The sequence below is a fragment of the Hyla sarda genome, chromosome 3 (assembly GCF_029499605.1).
Source record: "Hyla sarda isolate aHylSar1 chromosome 3, aHylSar1.hap1, whole genome shotgun sequence".
Lineage (NCBI taxonomy): Eukaryota > Metazoa > Chordata > Amphibia > Anura > Hylidae > Hyla > Hyla sarda.
This window is the reverse complement of record NC_079191.1, coordinates 139,290,867-139,303,313: the sequence shown is the minus strand read 5'-3', so window position 1 is coordinate 139,303,313 and position 12,447 is coordinate 139,290,867. Positions and strand designations below refer to the sequence as shown.

The 12,447-nt window shown below is 44.4% G+C and overlaps 1 protein-coding gene and 1 long non-coding RNA gene across 2 annotated transcripts in view; one reads left to right on the top strand and one right to left on the bottom strand.

Moving 5' to 3' along the window:
- LOC130361738 (uncharacterized) overlaps positions 1 to 12,447 on the bottom strand; it is a 45,072-nt gene that overhangs the window by 4,465 nt on the left and 28,160 nt on the right. The window lies entirely within an intron of this gene.
- The window catches only part of SERPINI2 (serpin family I member 2), a 64,158-nt gene that overhangs the window by 37,688 nt on the left and 14,023 nt on the right, over positions 1 to 12,447 (top strand). The window lies entirely within an intron of this gene.

Here is a 12,447-nt window from a genome sequence, read left to right as displayed (position 1 = left end):
ACAGATAAAACCCCACTGAGCAAATCTCTCCTGTTCTGGACCTTTCTTGACAAGGACAAAGGTGACAGTAGGGAGCCCCATGTCAGTTTCAAAAGAACTACAAAAGTTCCTCTGGGACATGCAGTAGCTGATTAGTACTGGAAGGCTAGAATATAACTTTCTGTAAACAGGTGATGTAAAAATAGTTTTTTTCCCTCCCGAATACCCCTTTAAGACAGCACACGAATGACTGATTTCTTAAAATAATATCATTAAAGAATGCTAGTGTGAAAAAGTCCATAAATATACTTTGTACAACAAAATATAGATGAATTATAGACTATGCATCCAATCTTGTAGAATAGTTTTTTTTTCAGATCCTTGCACCTTTGCCACTGCTTATAGCACGCATGGTGAGAATACAAAATATCTAACAACTCTGTACTATGCGATACTCCAATAATAGATGCAATAATCTGACTTTGAAAAGACAGTTTAACCTCTTAAGGACGTAGGGCGTACCTGTATGCCCTGAGCCCGGTCCCGATGTGAAAAACGGGGTCACGCCGTGACCCCGCATCACACCAGGTCAGTCCCGGCTAACGATAGCCGGGACCCTGGGCTAACAGCGTGCGGCACAGATCGTTGTGCCGCGCGCTGTTAACCCTTCAGACACGGCGATCAAAGTTGATCGCCGCATCTGAAAAGAAAAGTAAACACTTCCCGGCAGCTCAGTCGAGCTGATCGGGACATCGCAATAAAATCGCGATGTTCCGATCAGCTGGGATGCAGGCGGAGGTCTCCTTACCTCTCTCCGCAGCGTCCGATCGGGGTTTGATTGCTCCAAGCCTGAGCTACAGGCTTAAGCAATCGAGCCCCTATCTCGCTGATCCGTGCAAAGCTATGGCTTTGCAGGGATCAGCATAAGAGATCAGTGTGTGCAGTGCTATAGGTCCGTATGGGAGCTATAACACTGCAAAAAAAAAAAGGTGAAAAAAAGGTCATTTAACCCCTTCCCTGATAAAAGTTGGAATCACCCCCCTTTTCCCATAAAAAAACTATGTAAATAAAAATAAAAATTAACATATGTGGTATCGCCGCGTGCGTAAATGTCCAAACTATAAAATTATATAATTTATTAAACTGCATGGTCAATGGCGTACGCACAAAAAAATTCCAAAGTCCAAAATAGTGTATTTTTGGTCACTTTTTATATCATAAAAAAATGAATAAAAAGCGATCAAAAAGTCCGATCAACTCAAAAATGTTACCAATAAAAACTTCAGAACACGTCGAAAAAATTTGTCCTCATACCGGCCCGTACGCGGAAAAATAAAAAAGTTACATGGGTCAGAAGATGACAATTTTAAACGTATACATTTTCCTGCATGTAGTCAGGATTTTTTTCAGAAGCGCGACAAAATCAAACCTATATAAGTAGGGTATCATTTTAACCGTATGGACCTAAAGAATAAAGTTAAGGTGTAATTTTGACCAAAAAATGCACTGCGTAGAAACGGAAGCCCCCAAAATTTACAAAATGAAATTTTTTCTTCAATTTTGTCGCACAATGATTTTTTTTTCTGTTTCGCCGTGGATGTTTTGGTAAAATGACTAATGTCACTGCAAAGTAGAATAAGCCATCATATGGATTTTTAGGTGCAAAATTGAAAGCGTTATGATTTTTAGAAGGTGATGAGGAAAAAATGAAAATGCAAAAACGGAAAAACGCGAGTCCTTAACCCCTTCAGGACGGAGCCCATTTTGGCCTTAAGGACCGGAGCGTTTTTTGCACATCTGACCACTGTCACTTTAAACATTAATAACTCTGGGATGCTTTTAGTTATCATTCTGATTCTGAGATTTTTTTTTCGTGATATATTCTACTTTAACATAGTGGTAAATTTTTGTCGATACTTGCATCCTTTCTTGGTGAAAAATCCGTAAATTTGATGAAAAATTAGAAAATTTTGCATTTTTCTAACTTTGAAGCTCTCTGCTTGTAAGGAAAATGGATATTACAAATACCTTTTTTTTTGGTTCACATATACAATATGTCTACTTTATGTTTGCATCATAAAATTGATGAGTTTTTACTTTTGGAAGACACCAGAGGGCTTCAACGGTCAGCAGCAATTTTCCGATTTTTCACAAAATTTTCAAACACTGTATTTTTCAGGGGCCAGTTCAGGTTTGAAGTGGATTTGAAGGGTCTTCATATTAGAAATACCCCATAAATGACCCCATTATAAAAACTACACCCCCCCAAAGTATTCAAAATGACATTCAGTCAGCGTTTTAACCCTTTAGGTGTTTCACACGAATAGCAGCAAAGTGAAGGAGAAAATTCACAATCTTCATTTTTTACACTTACATGTTCTTGTAGACCCAATTTTTGAATTTTTACAAGGGGTAAAAGGACAAGATTTTTACTTGTATTTGTAGCCCAATTTCTCTCGAGTAAGCACATACCTCATATGTCTATGTAAAGTGTTCGGCGGGCGCAGTAGAGGGCTCAGAAGGGAAGGAGCGACAAGGGGATTTTGGAGAGTACGTTTTTCTGAAATGGTTTTTGGGGGGCATGTCACTTTTAGGAAGCCCTTATGGTGCCAGAACAGCAAAAAAAAAAAACACATAGCATACCATTTTGGAAACTAGACCCCTCAGGGAATGTAACATGGGATAAAGTGAACCTTAATACCCCACAGGTGTTTCACGACTTTTGCAAATGTAAAAAAAAATAATAATTTTTACCTAAAATGCTTGTTTTCCCAAAAATTTTTAATTTTTAAAAAGGGTAATAGCAGAAAATACCCCTAAAAATTTGAAGCCCAATTTCTCCCGATTCAGAAAACACCCCATATGGGGGTGAAAAGTGCTCTGCTGGCGCACTACAGGTCTCGGAAGAGAAGGAGTCACACTTGGCTTTTTGAAAGCAAATTTTGCTCTGGGGGAATGCCGCATTTAGGAAGCCCCTATGGTGCCAGGACAGAAAAAAAAACCACATGGCATATCATTTTGGAAACTAGACCCCTCGGGGAACGTAACAAGGGGTTAAGTGAACCTTTCTACCCCACAGGTGTTTCACGACTTTTGCATATGTAAAAAAAATAATTTTTTTTTTACCTAAAATGCTTGTTTTCCCAAAAATTTTACATTTTTAAAAAGGGTAAAAGCAGAAAATACCCCCCAAAATTTGTAACACAATTTCTCCCGAGTACGGCGATACCCCATATATGACCCTAAACTGTTGCCTTGAAATACGACAGGGCTCCAAAGTGAGAGCGCCATGCGCATTTGAGGCCTAAATTAGGGACTTGCATAGGGGTGGACTTAGGGGAATTCTACGCCAGTGATTCCCAAACAGGGTGCCTCCAGCTGTTGCAAAACTCCCAGCATGCCTGGACAGTCAACGGCTGTCCGACAATACTGGGAGTTGTTTTGCAACAGCTGGAGGCTCCGTTCTGGAAACAGTGGCGTACCAGACGTTTTTCATTTTTATTGGGGAGGGGAGGGGGGCTGTATAGGGGTAAGTGTATATGTAGTGTTTTTTTACTTTTTATTTTATTTTTTGTGGTAGTGTAGTGTTTTTAGGGTACAGTCGCACGGGCGGGGGTTCACAGTAGTTTCTCGCTGGCAGTTTGAGCTGTTGCAGAAAGTTTGCGGCAGCTCAAACTTGCAGCCAGATACTTACTGTAATCCTCCGCCCATGTGAGTGTACCCTGTACGTTCACATTGGGGGGGGGGGGGACGGGGGACATCCAGCTGTTGCAAAACTACAACTCCCAGCATGTACGGTGCATGGTGTACGGTGACTGCTGAGAGTTGTAGTTTGCAACAGCTGGAGGCACACCGGTCGTGAAACACTGAGTTAGGTAAAAAAAAACTCTGAGTTTCACAACCAGTGTGCCTTCAGCTGTTGCAAAACTACAACTCTCAGCAGTCACCGACAGCCAACGGGCATGCTGGGAGTTGTAGTTATGCAACCAGCAGATGCACCACTACAACTCCCAGCATGCACTTTAGCTGTTTGTGCAAGCTGGGAGTTGTAGTTACACAACAGCTGAAGGTACACTTTTCCATAGAAAAAATGTGCCTCCAGCTGTTGCAAAACCATAAGTCCCAGCATGCCCATAAGGGAATGCTGGGAGTTGTGGTGGTCTGCCTCCTGCTGTTGCATAACTACAGCTCCCAGCATGCCCTTTTTGCATGCTGGGAGCTGTTGCTAAGCAACAGCAGGAGGCTGTCACTCACCTCCAACGATCCTGCCGCACAGGTCAGTCCCGCCGCCGCTGCTCCTGGGGCCCCGATCCCAACATTGACGCCGGGGATCGGGGTCCCCAGCACCCCGGGGTGCACGTCCCGCACCCGTTCACGTCCTCCGGAAGAGGGGCGGAGCGGGTGCGGGAGTGACACCCGCAGCAGGCGCCCTGATTGGTCGGCCGGTAATCCGGCCGACGAATCAGGGCGATCGTGAGGTGGCACCAGTGCCACCTCACCCCTGCAGGCTCTGGCTGTTCGGGGCCATCAGAGACGGCCCCGAACAGCCAGTAATACCGGGTCACCGGGTCACTGGAGACCCGATTGACCCGGAATCGCCGCAGATCGCTGGACTGAATTGTCCAGCGATCTGCAGCGATCGCCGACATGGGGGGGCATAATGACCCCCCTGGGCGATATGCCGGCTGAATGATTTCAGCAGGCATCCGGCTCCGGTCCCCAACCGGCTAGCGGTGGGGGCCGGAATTCCCACGGGCGTATGGATACGCCCTCGGTCCTTAAGGACTCGGGATGCAGGGCGTATCCATACGCCCTATGTCCTGAAGAGGTTAAGGGGTTAAAGTTAACAATACTTTGCGCTACAAAGGACCTGTCTGTTTACAAAATGCTGGAAATTGGTTCATATTGTCCACAAAATATGTAGTATTTGGTCATTCTAGATCAGTGTTTCCCAACCAGTTTAGAGACGCTGTCCTAGATCACTGCAGAGTAAATATTAAAGCTGTACTACAAATTGCCATTGTGACCCCTACGCAAACGTTTTTACGCCATAGGAAGATCTGCCTTGTGTTTATTCCAGGATACAGTCCCATGGTGCAAGAACAGGGGACCCCCCTACATGTGACCCCATTTTGGAAACTACACCCCTCATGGAATGTAATAAGGGTTACAGTGAGCATTTACACCCCACAGGTGTCTGACAGATTTTTGGAACAGTGGTCCGTGAAAATGGAAAAAAATAAAATGTTTCATTTGCACAGCCCACTGTTCCAAAGATCTGTCACATTTCAGTGGGGTGTAAATGCTCACTGCACCCCTTGTTAAATTCTGTGAGGGGTGTAGTTTCCAAAATGGGGTTACATGTGGGGGAGGTCCACTGTTCTGACACCACGGGGGCTTTGTAAACGCACATGGAGAGGGCGTGGCCTGGCACCGAACGAGATGGCTGCACACTGAGCTCGCTCCTGCTCCCTGAGGCTACAAATTAGCTGTTTTACTGTGGTGATCCAGCCGTTCTAGATGGGGAGAACCTCCCGACGGCGAGCAAACTTTTTCCCACTAACCGGCAGTCTTCTGCCCCTCCGGGGGCCATCACCTGCTATGTCCAGGCGCCCTCCAGATCCTGCCTGCACAGCCCGTTCGCCATTGCAGGCCCTGCTTCCGGCCTTCGCTCACACTCCGTGGGACCCACTCCTCATCTGGACCTGGTACTTCTGGTAACGGACCTTGCTGCCGCCCGGCCTCCTCCCTGCTCAGCGGCAGATCCCCCGGACCTCACTGCAGTTCCCACCACTACTGACCTGCAATTAGCTGAGCCTCTGGCCGTCCCTCCAGCCTCGGTGAGTCTGCTGCTCTCTGTAACATCTGGGAAAGTGGGCTCTCCTCCTAGCAGCACTCATCGCTAACCCCTGTTGGGAGTCCCGGTCTTCTCCTCACCCCTGCTCTGTGAGGCGCCTTCCTTGGCTGCGGTGGTGCAGGGCTCCTCACTGCCTCCTCCCTGTACTCGGACACCTCCAGCTGTACTTCTCACCCCTGAGGCCCCCTCTCCAGTGCTGCTGGATACCTCATCTGGGCCTCTCCACTGCAAGGGGACTGGTCCCTTCCACCTGCCTCCCCTCTGAGTACCTCTGCTGAGATCCCCCCTGTTTGCACACCTCAGCCAGAACCCCCCAAGCTGCAAAGGGCTATGGCGACCAGCAGACTTAACGCTCGGGCCCGAAGTTCTCTTCTCAGAGGTTCCACACTGCTACCACAGAACTTCATGAGCCCCAGGATGGTAAAATGGCGTGGGACACCATGTCTGATGCGGAGTTGGAGTGCTCAGGGATCCCTGCTCCTCCCAACTGGAGTCAGCTTTTATCCCAAATTCCCACCAAAGAAGACTTCCGCTCCTTAATTGCTGAAGTTAAGGACACCTGTAGGGCGGAAATCTCCTCCCTCTGCCAGGATCTCCAGCATGTCTCTGACAGGGTTGAAGGATTGGAGGATGCAAATGATTCTACCAGGGCTTATATCGCTCAATTCCAGTCTACTTTTGCCTCCCAAACGGAATTCCTTAGTGATTTGCATGGTCATGTGGGGGACTTGGATTATAGGGGGAGGCATAACAACATATGGTTGAAGGGCCTCCCTGAAGCAACCCGAGAGGAGGATCTCCAGGTGACTTTGGAAGCTACAGTATATTCAACCTTATCTTAGGCGAACCCTCTTCTCATAAAATCAAACTGGATAGAGCCCATAGGGCTCTGCGCACTAAGCCTGTTAATGGTCCCCCTAGGGACATCATCTGTGTCCTCGATTTTCCAGCTCAAAGAGGCAATTATGGCAAAAGCTCGTACTGGCTCACCCTCCAGAAATGGCGGATGCTTCCTCGGCCCCCCTCAGCCTTAAAGGATTCTTCGGGTGTTCTTCACTATCATCCTGCTGATATTTCACATATTTTCGTACGTTATTACTCTGACCTTTACTCCCTACCTTCTCAACTTCCGTCTGACCCTGTGGAGCGAGCTGCGGAACTTGACTCATCTCTCTCACGATGTGGGTTGCCGACTTTGTCGGAGGCTGATAGTGCTGTTTTGAATGCCCCAATTACCCCTGAGGAACTTCAGGAGGTTCTCAAGTCTCTTCCTGCGGGTCGCTCCCCTGGCCCAGGCGGCTTTACTTATTTGTATTATAAGACTTTTTCTTCTGTCCTTCTGACTAGGCTTCATGGGGGGTGAGGAGATCCTGCAGTCTTTTCTACATTCTTTGATTACCTTGATCTCCAAGCCTGGTAAAGATCCCCATGATTGCTCCAGATACAGAACCTTGCCCTTCATAATCATAATCTGAAGCTATTCTCTAACGTTTTGGCGGTGCATCTTTGTTCTTTTCTCCCCACGCTTATCCATAAGGACCAGGTTGGCTTTATCCCTTGCCACCAGGGGGTGATAATAGCAGAAGGGTGGTGGATCCTGTTGACTTGATCAATAGGAGATCGGAGCAAGCCTTGCTTCTTAGTCTAGATGCTGAGAAGGCCTTTGATAGGCTGGGGTGGCCATTTCTCTTTGCTATTTTACAGAAGTTTGGTATCACTGGTAACTTCCTTATTGCACTGCAGGGTCTCTATTCTTCTCCTACTGCCTCTCTTAAACTTCCTCATGCTCCTTCTCTGACTTTCCCTTTGTTTAATGGTACTCGCCAGGGATGTCCGTTGTCCCCACTGATTTTTGCAATGTAATGTAATGAATCCCTTGCTGCTATGATTCGGGGGGACCCGGATATCACTGCCATTGCCCTTCACAATAGGGAATTTAAGATCTGTCTATTCGCTGATGATGTCTTGCTTACACTTTCCCGTCCTTTGCTGTCTCTACCTAATCTCTATCAGGTTCTTCATGAATATGGGGTGGTCTCTGGCTATAAGGTTAATTTATCTAAATCAGAAGCTCTCCCTCTCAATCTTCCCTTGCCTCTTTCTTCCCTTTTGCATGCTGATTATTCTTTTAAATGGTCTCCTTCTGCTTTTAAATGCCTGGGCATCCATATCATTCCTTGCTATTCCTCTCTTTATCCTATCAATTTTCTCCCTCTCTTTTGAGCTTAGGGCTCAAATGGAGAAGTGGCGGTCGCAGTATATCTCCTTCGGTCGTATATCGGTGGTGAAAATGATGATCCTCCCGAAATTGCTCTATTTTTTTGAAACGCTACCGGTCCGTGTACCACTTTCTGTCCTGCGTTCCTTTCAATTGGCTGTTTTTCGTTTTATATAGGATGGGAAGCGGCACTGCCTCCTGATGTTGGTAATGATGGTCAGCTGATCGATGGAAGGTTTGACGGTCTCTGATGTAGCTAAATATTATTGGGCTACACACTTACGTCACCTGGTCCTCCTACCATGCCTACAGTCGCTGGATGGAGCTAGAAAAATTGTGGTTGGCCCCTATACATCCTAATACTCTTCTATGGTGTATCCCTCCCCCTGAATTGCCTTCGTCTTCCTTGTTGGGTCCCATGTCCTTCTCTAGGTATGTGTGGGGCTACTGTTGTAGGAGGTTTAGACTGTTCACTCCTTTCTCACCTATGCGGTCTTTCCTCTACCATCCTGACTTCCCCTCTGGTCTGTCTTCGGGTATGGTGAAGGAGTGGTGCTTTTGTGTTGGGCTGATGTGTTGGATCCCCTCTCTCGTTCTCTCCTGTCCTTTGACCTGTTGGTCTCTTGCAGGGGACACCCTCTGTCTGAGCAGTTCCGTTACATACAACTCCAGCACTATATGACCTCTTCGTTGCGCTCAGTGGTTGTCTCTCGACCCACTGGTTTAGAAAGGTTATGTCATAATGGATCTCAGGCACGGGGACTTCTCTCTCTTCTTCTACATCCCCCTGATTCTGACCCTCCTGTGCATCGCTACAAGTGTCGTTGGGAAGAGGTTCTGAATACAACCATTACTATCCAGCAATGGCGAGTTATTTGGGAAGAGGCATCTAAGGCCTATATCTGCACAGTGTACAAAGAGACACAATATAAGATGTTGATGGAGTGGTACCATACTCCAGAGCTGCTGAATAAGCTAAATCCTACTATCCCTCCCCAGTGCTGGCGCTGTGGTGTGGGTTTAGGCTCGGTTTATCATGTTTTTTGTTCCTGCCCCCTTATAGTGGGTTATTGGAGTATGGTACAAAGTTTGTTCTCTGATGTCTTGGGTATCTCAGTCCCTTTAGACCCTCTTCACTATCTTTTGCACCTGTCTCATAGGGCTTTATCTAAGAAACCTTTCAAGCTTTTCATGCCCATAGTCATGGCAGCAAAATACCTTATAGCCAAAAGTTTTAAGAAGACGCTTCCTCCTTCTGAACTGGAATTGCTTGCCCGTATACGCTAGATTTGCTCTCTGAAATCTCTTACGGCTTCTTTGAATAACTCTATGCCTTGTGGGAACTTTTGGGCCACTTTTCTGACCACCAACCCCCATAATCTTCTTTATTTCATTTGACCTTCGCCCCCCCCCTTTTCTTTTCCCTTCCTTACCTCCCTCCCTTTTGGGTCTTGTGATTTGTCCTTTGTGTTGGTCCTGTGGTTTTATATGGTACTTCTTACCCTTCCCCCCCTTTCCCCTTGTGTATGTGGTCTGTTGGACTTCTGTGTTTGTCTGTTTAGTAGACATGTGCAATTCGGATCGGCACGAATGTCTAATTTACCGAATTTTACCGTTTTCGGGCATTCGGACCGATCCAAATGCACGAAAACATATTTTGAACATTCCCGAATAGCCACGATAATACGAATAGCAAAGTAATGAATACATTTGTTATTTCCCGAACATATGCTGTAAATAACGAATGCATTCGTTATCCATAAACGAACGTGAAGAATTCATTCTGATAACAAAGATAATAAAAAGGATACAGATTTTTGATTTTTCGGATACATTCGGTATTCAGGTACATTCGGTAAATCTTTTTATTTTTTTGGGACTTTAGCAATCCTAAAAAATTATGGAGATACCTTTTTTATTAAAATTTCGTAGGGTATCATAAAAAAATCATAATAAAAAAGATACAGTAGTGATGGAAAAAATTGTATCTAACGAACTGTATCATTTTTATTATGAAATGTTTATTCATTTTTAAACAGGGATCAATTTATGTGAGCGGGTAAAGCACTAAAAATGTAGCCGACAATAGTAAAAATGTAGTGTGTGCGTGTTTTACACTTTTTTTTAAAACATTTTTTAGGTAGTACTACTACTCCTAGCATGGGACACACTCTTCCATGATGGGAGTAGTAGTTACCTGTACTAATTGACAGATCGCAGGGGTCCCTTGCGATCCTCTTGTATAATGTATAGATGCGGCGGCCGCTCTCCTATGGTCCCCTGCACTCACATATATATACATATTCATATTTCCCGCAGAGCTATGATTGGCCAGATGGTTCCAGCCAATCACAGCTCTCTGTGAGAAATAGGAACATGTGTATATATACGGCTGTGCAGGGGACCATAGGAGAGCGGCCGCAGCATCCATACATTATACAGGAGGATCACAGCGGGTGTCAGGAGTGATACCCGCAGTGATCTTTCCTTTACTACAAGTACTACTACTCCCAACATGGAGTACACTCTGTCTCATGCTGGGAGCTGTAGTACCTGCATTAATAGACAGATCGCAGCGGGTGTCAGAAGTTACATTCGCTGCAATATGTCTATTAATGCAGGTACTACAGCTCCCAGCATGGAGCAGAGTGTACTCCATGTTGGGAGTAGTAGTACTTGTAAAGGAAAGATCACTGGGGGTATCACTCCTGACACCCGCGGTGATGCTCCTGTATAATGTATGGATGCGGCGGCCGCTCTCCTATGGTCCCCTGCACGGCCGTATATATACACATATTCCTATTTCTCACAGAGAGCTGTGATTGGCTGGAACCATCTGGCCAATCACAGCTCTGCGGGAAATATGAATATGTGTATATATACGTGAGTGCAGGGGACCATAGGAGAGCGGCCGCCGCATCTATACATTGACAAGAGGATCGCAAGGGACCCCTGCGATCTGTCAATTAGTACAGGTAACTACTACTCCCATTATGGAAGAGTGTGTTCCATGCTGGGAGTAGTAGTACGACCTAAAAAATGTTTTTAAAAAAAGTGAAAAACACGCACACACTACATTTTTACTATTGTCGGCTACATTTTTAGTGCTTTACCCGCTCACATAAATTGATCCCTGTTTAAAAATGAATAAACATTTCATAATAAAAAAGATACATTTCGTTAGATACAATTTTTTCCATCACTATTGTATCTTTTTTATTATGATTTTTTATGGTACCCTACGAAATTTTAATAAAAAAGGTATCTCCATAATTTTTTAGGATCCCTAAAGTCCCAAAAAAAGAAAAAATTTACCGAATGTATCCGAAAAAAATCAACCCGAATACCCGAATACCGAATGTATCCGAAAAATCTAAACCGAAAATATTGCCGAACCGAAATTTTTTTCCAAAACTAAAAAACTAAACGAAATGAAACTAAAATTTTTCTAGTGCACAAGTCTACTGTTTAGTGTCTGGTAGAGCTTAGATGCTCCGAGTTTTAACCACCCTGAGGCCCTGAGGGATGGCATGCTTATCTTTTTATTTTCCTGTTTTTAAAGGGCTGTTCCTGCTACTTGTGGTGTACCAATACTGATATTCAGTTGTTTATTCTCATGCTCTTTAATGTCATTTGCCGACTGTTTGGGGTTACTGATTTATGCTTTTTCTTTTTTTTTTGTCTTCTTTGTTTATTATATGAAAAAAATCTTAATAAAAATTACAGTAAAAAAAAAAAAAAAGTAAATGCACATGGCCCCCGCCTTCTATTCCAACCAAATTCTCTCTCCAAAGGCTCAATGGCGCTCCTATTCTTCTGAGCATTGTAGTTTGCCCGCAGAGCACTTTACATCCACATAGGGGGTATTTCCATACTCGAGAGAAATTGGGTTACAGATTTTGGTGTTTTTTTTCTCCTTTTACCCTTTGTAAAATTTCAAAAACTGGGTCTACAAGAACATGCAAGGGTAAAAAAATTAAGATTTTTAATTTTCTCCTTCACTTAGCTGCTATTCCTGTGAAACACCTAAAGGGTTAACAAACTTACTGAATGTCATTTTGAATACTTTGAGGGGTGCAGTTTTTATAATGGGGTCATTTATGGGGTATTTCTAATATAAAGGCCCTTCAAATCCACTTCAAAACTGAACTGGTCCCTGAAAAATTCCAATTTTGAAAACAATTTTGAAAATTGCTGCTGAACTTTGAAGCCCTCTGATGTCTTCCAAAAGTAAAAACATGTCAACTTTATGATGCAAACATAAAGTAGACATATTGTATATGTGAATCAATATATCATTTTTTTGGGATGTCTATTTTCCTTATAAACAGAGAGTTTCAAATAAAAAAAAATGCTAACATTTTCAAATTTTTCATCAAATTTTGGAATTTTT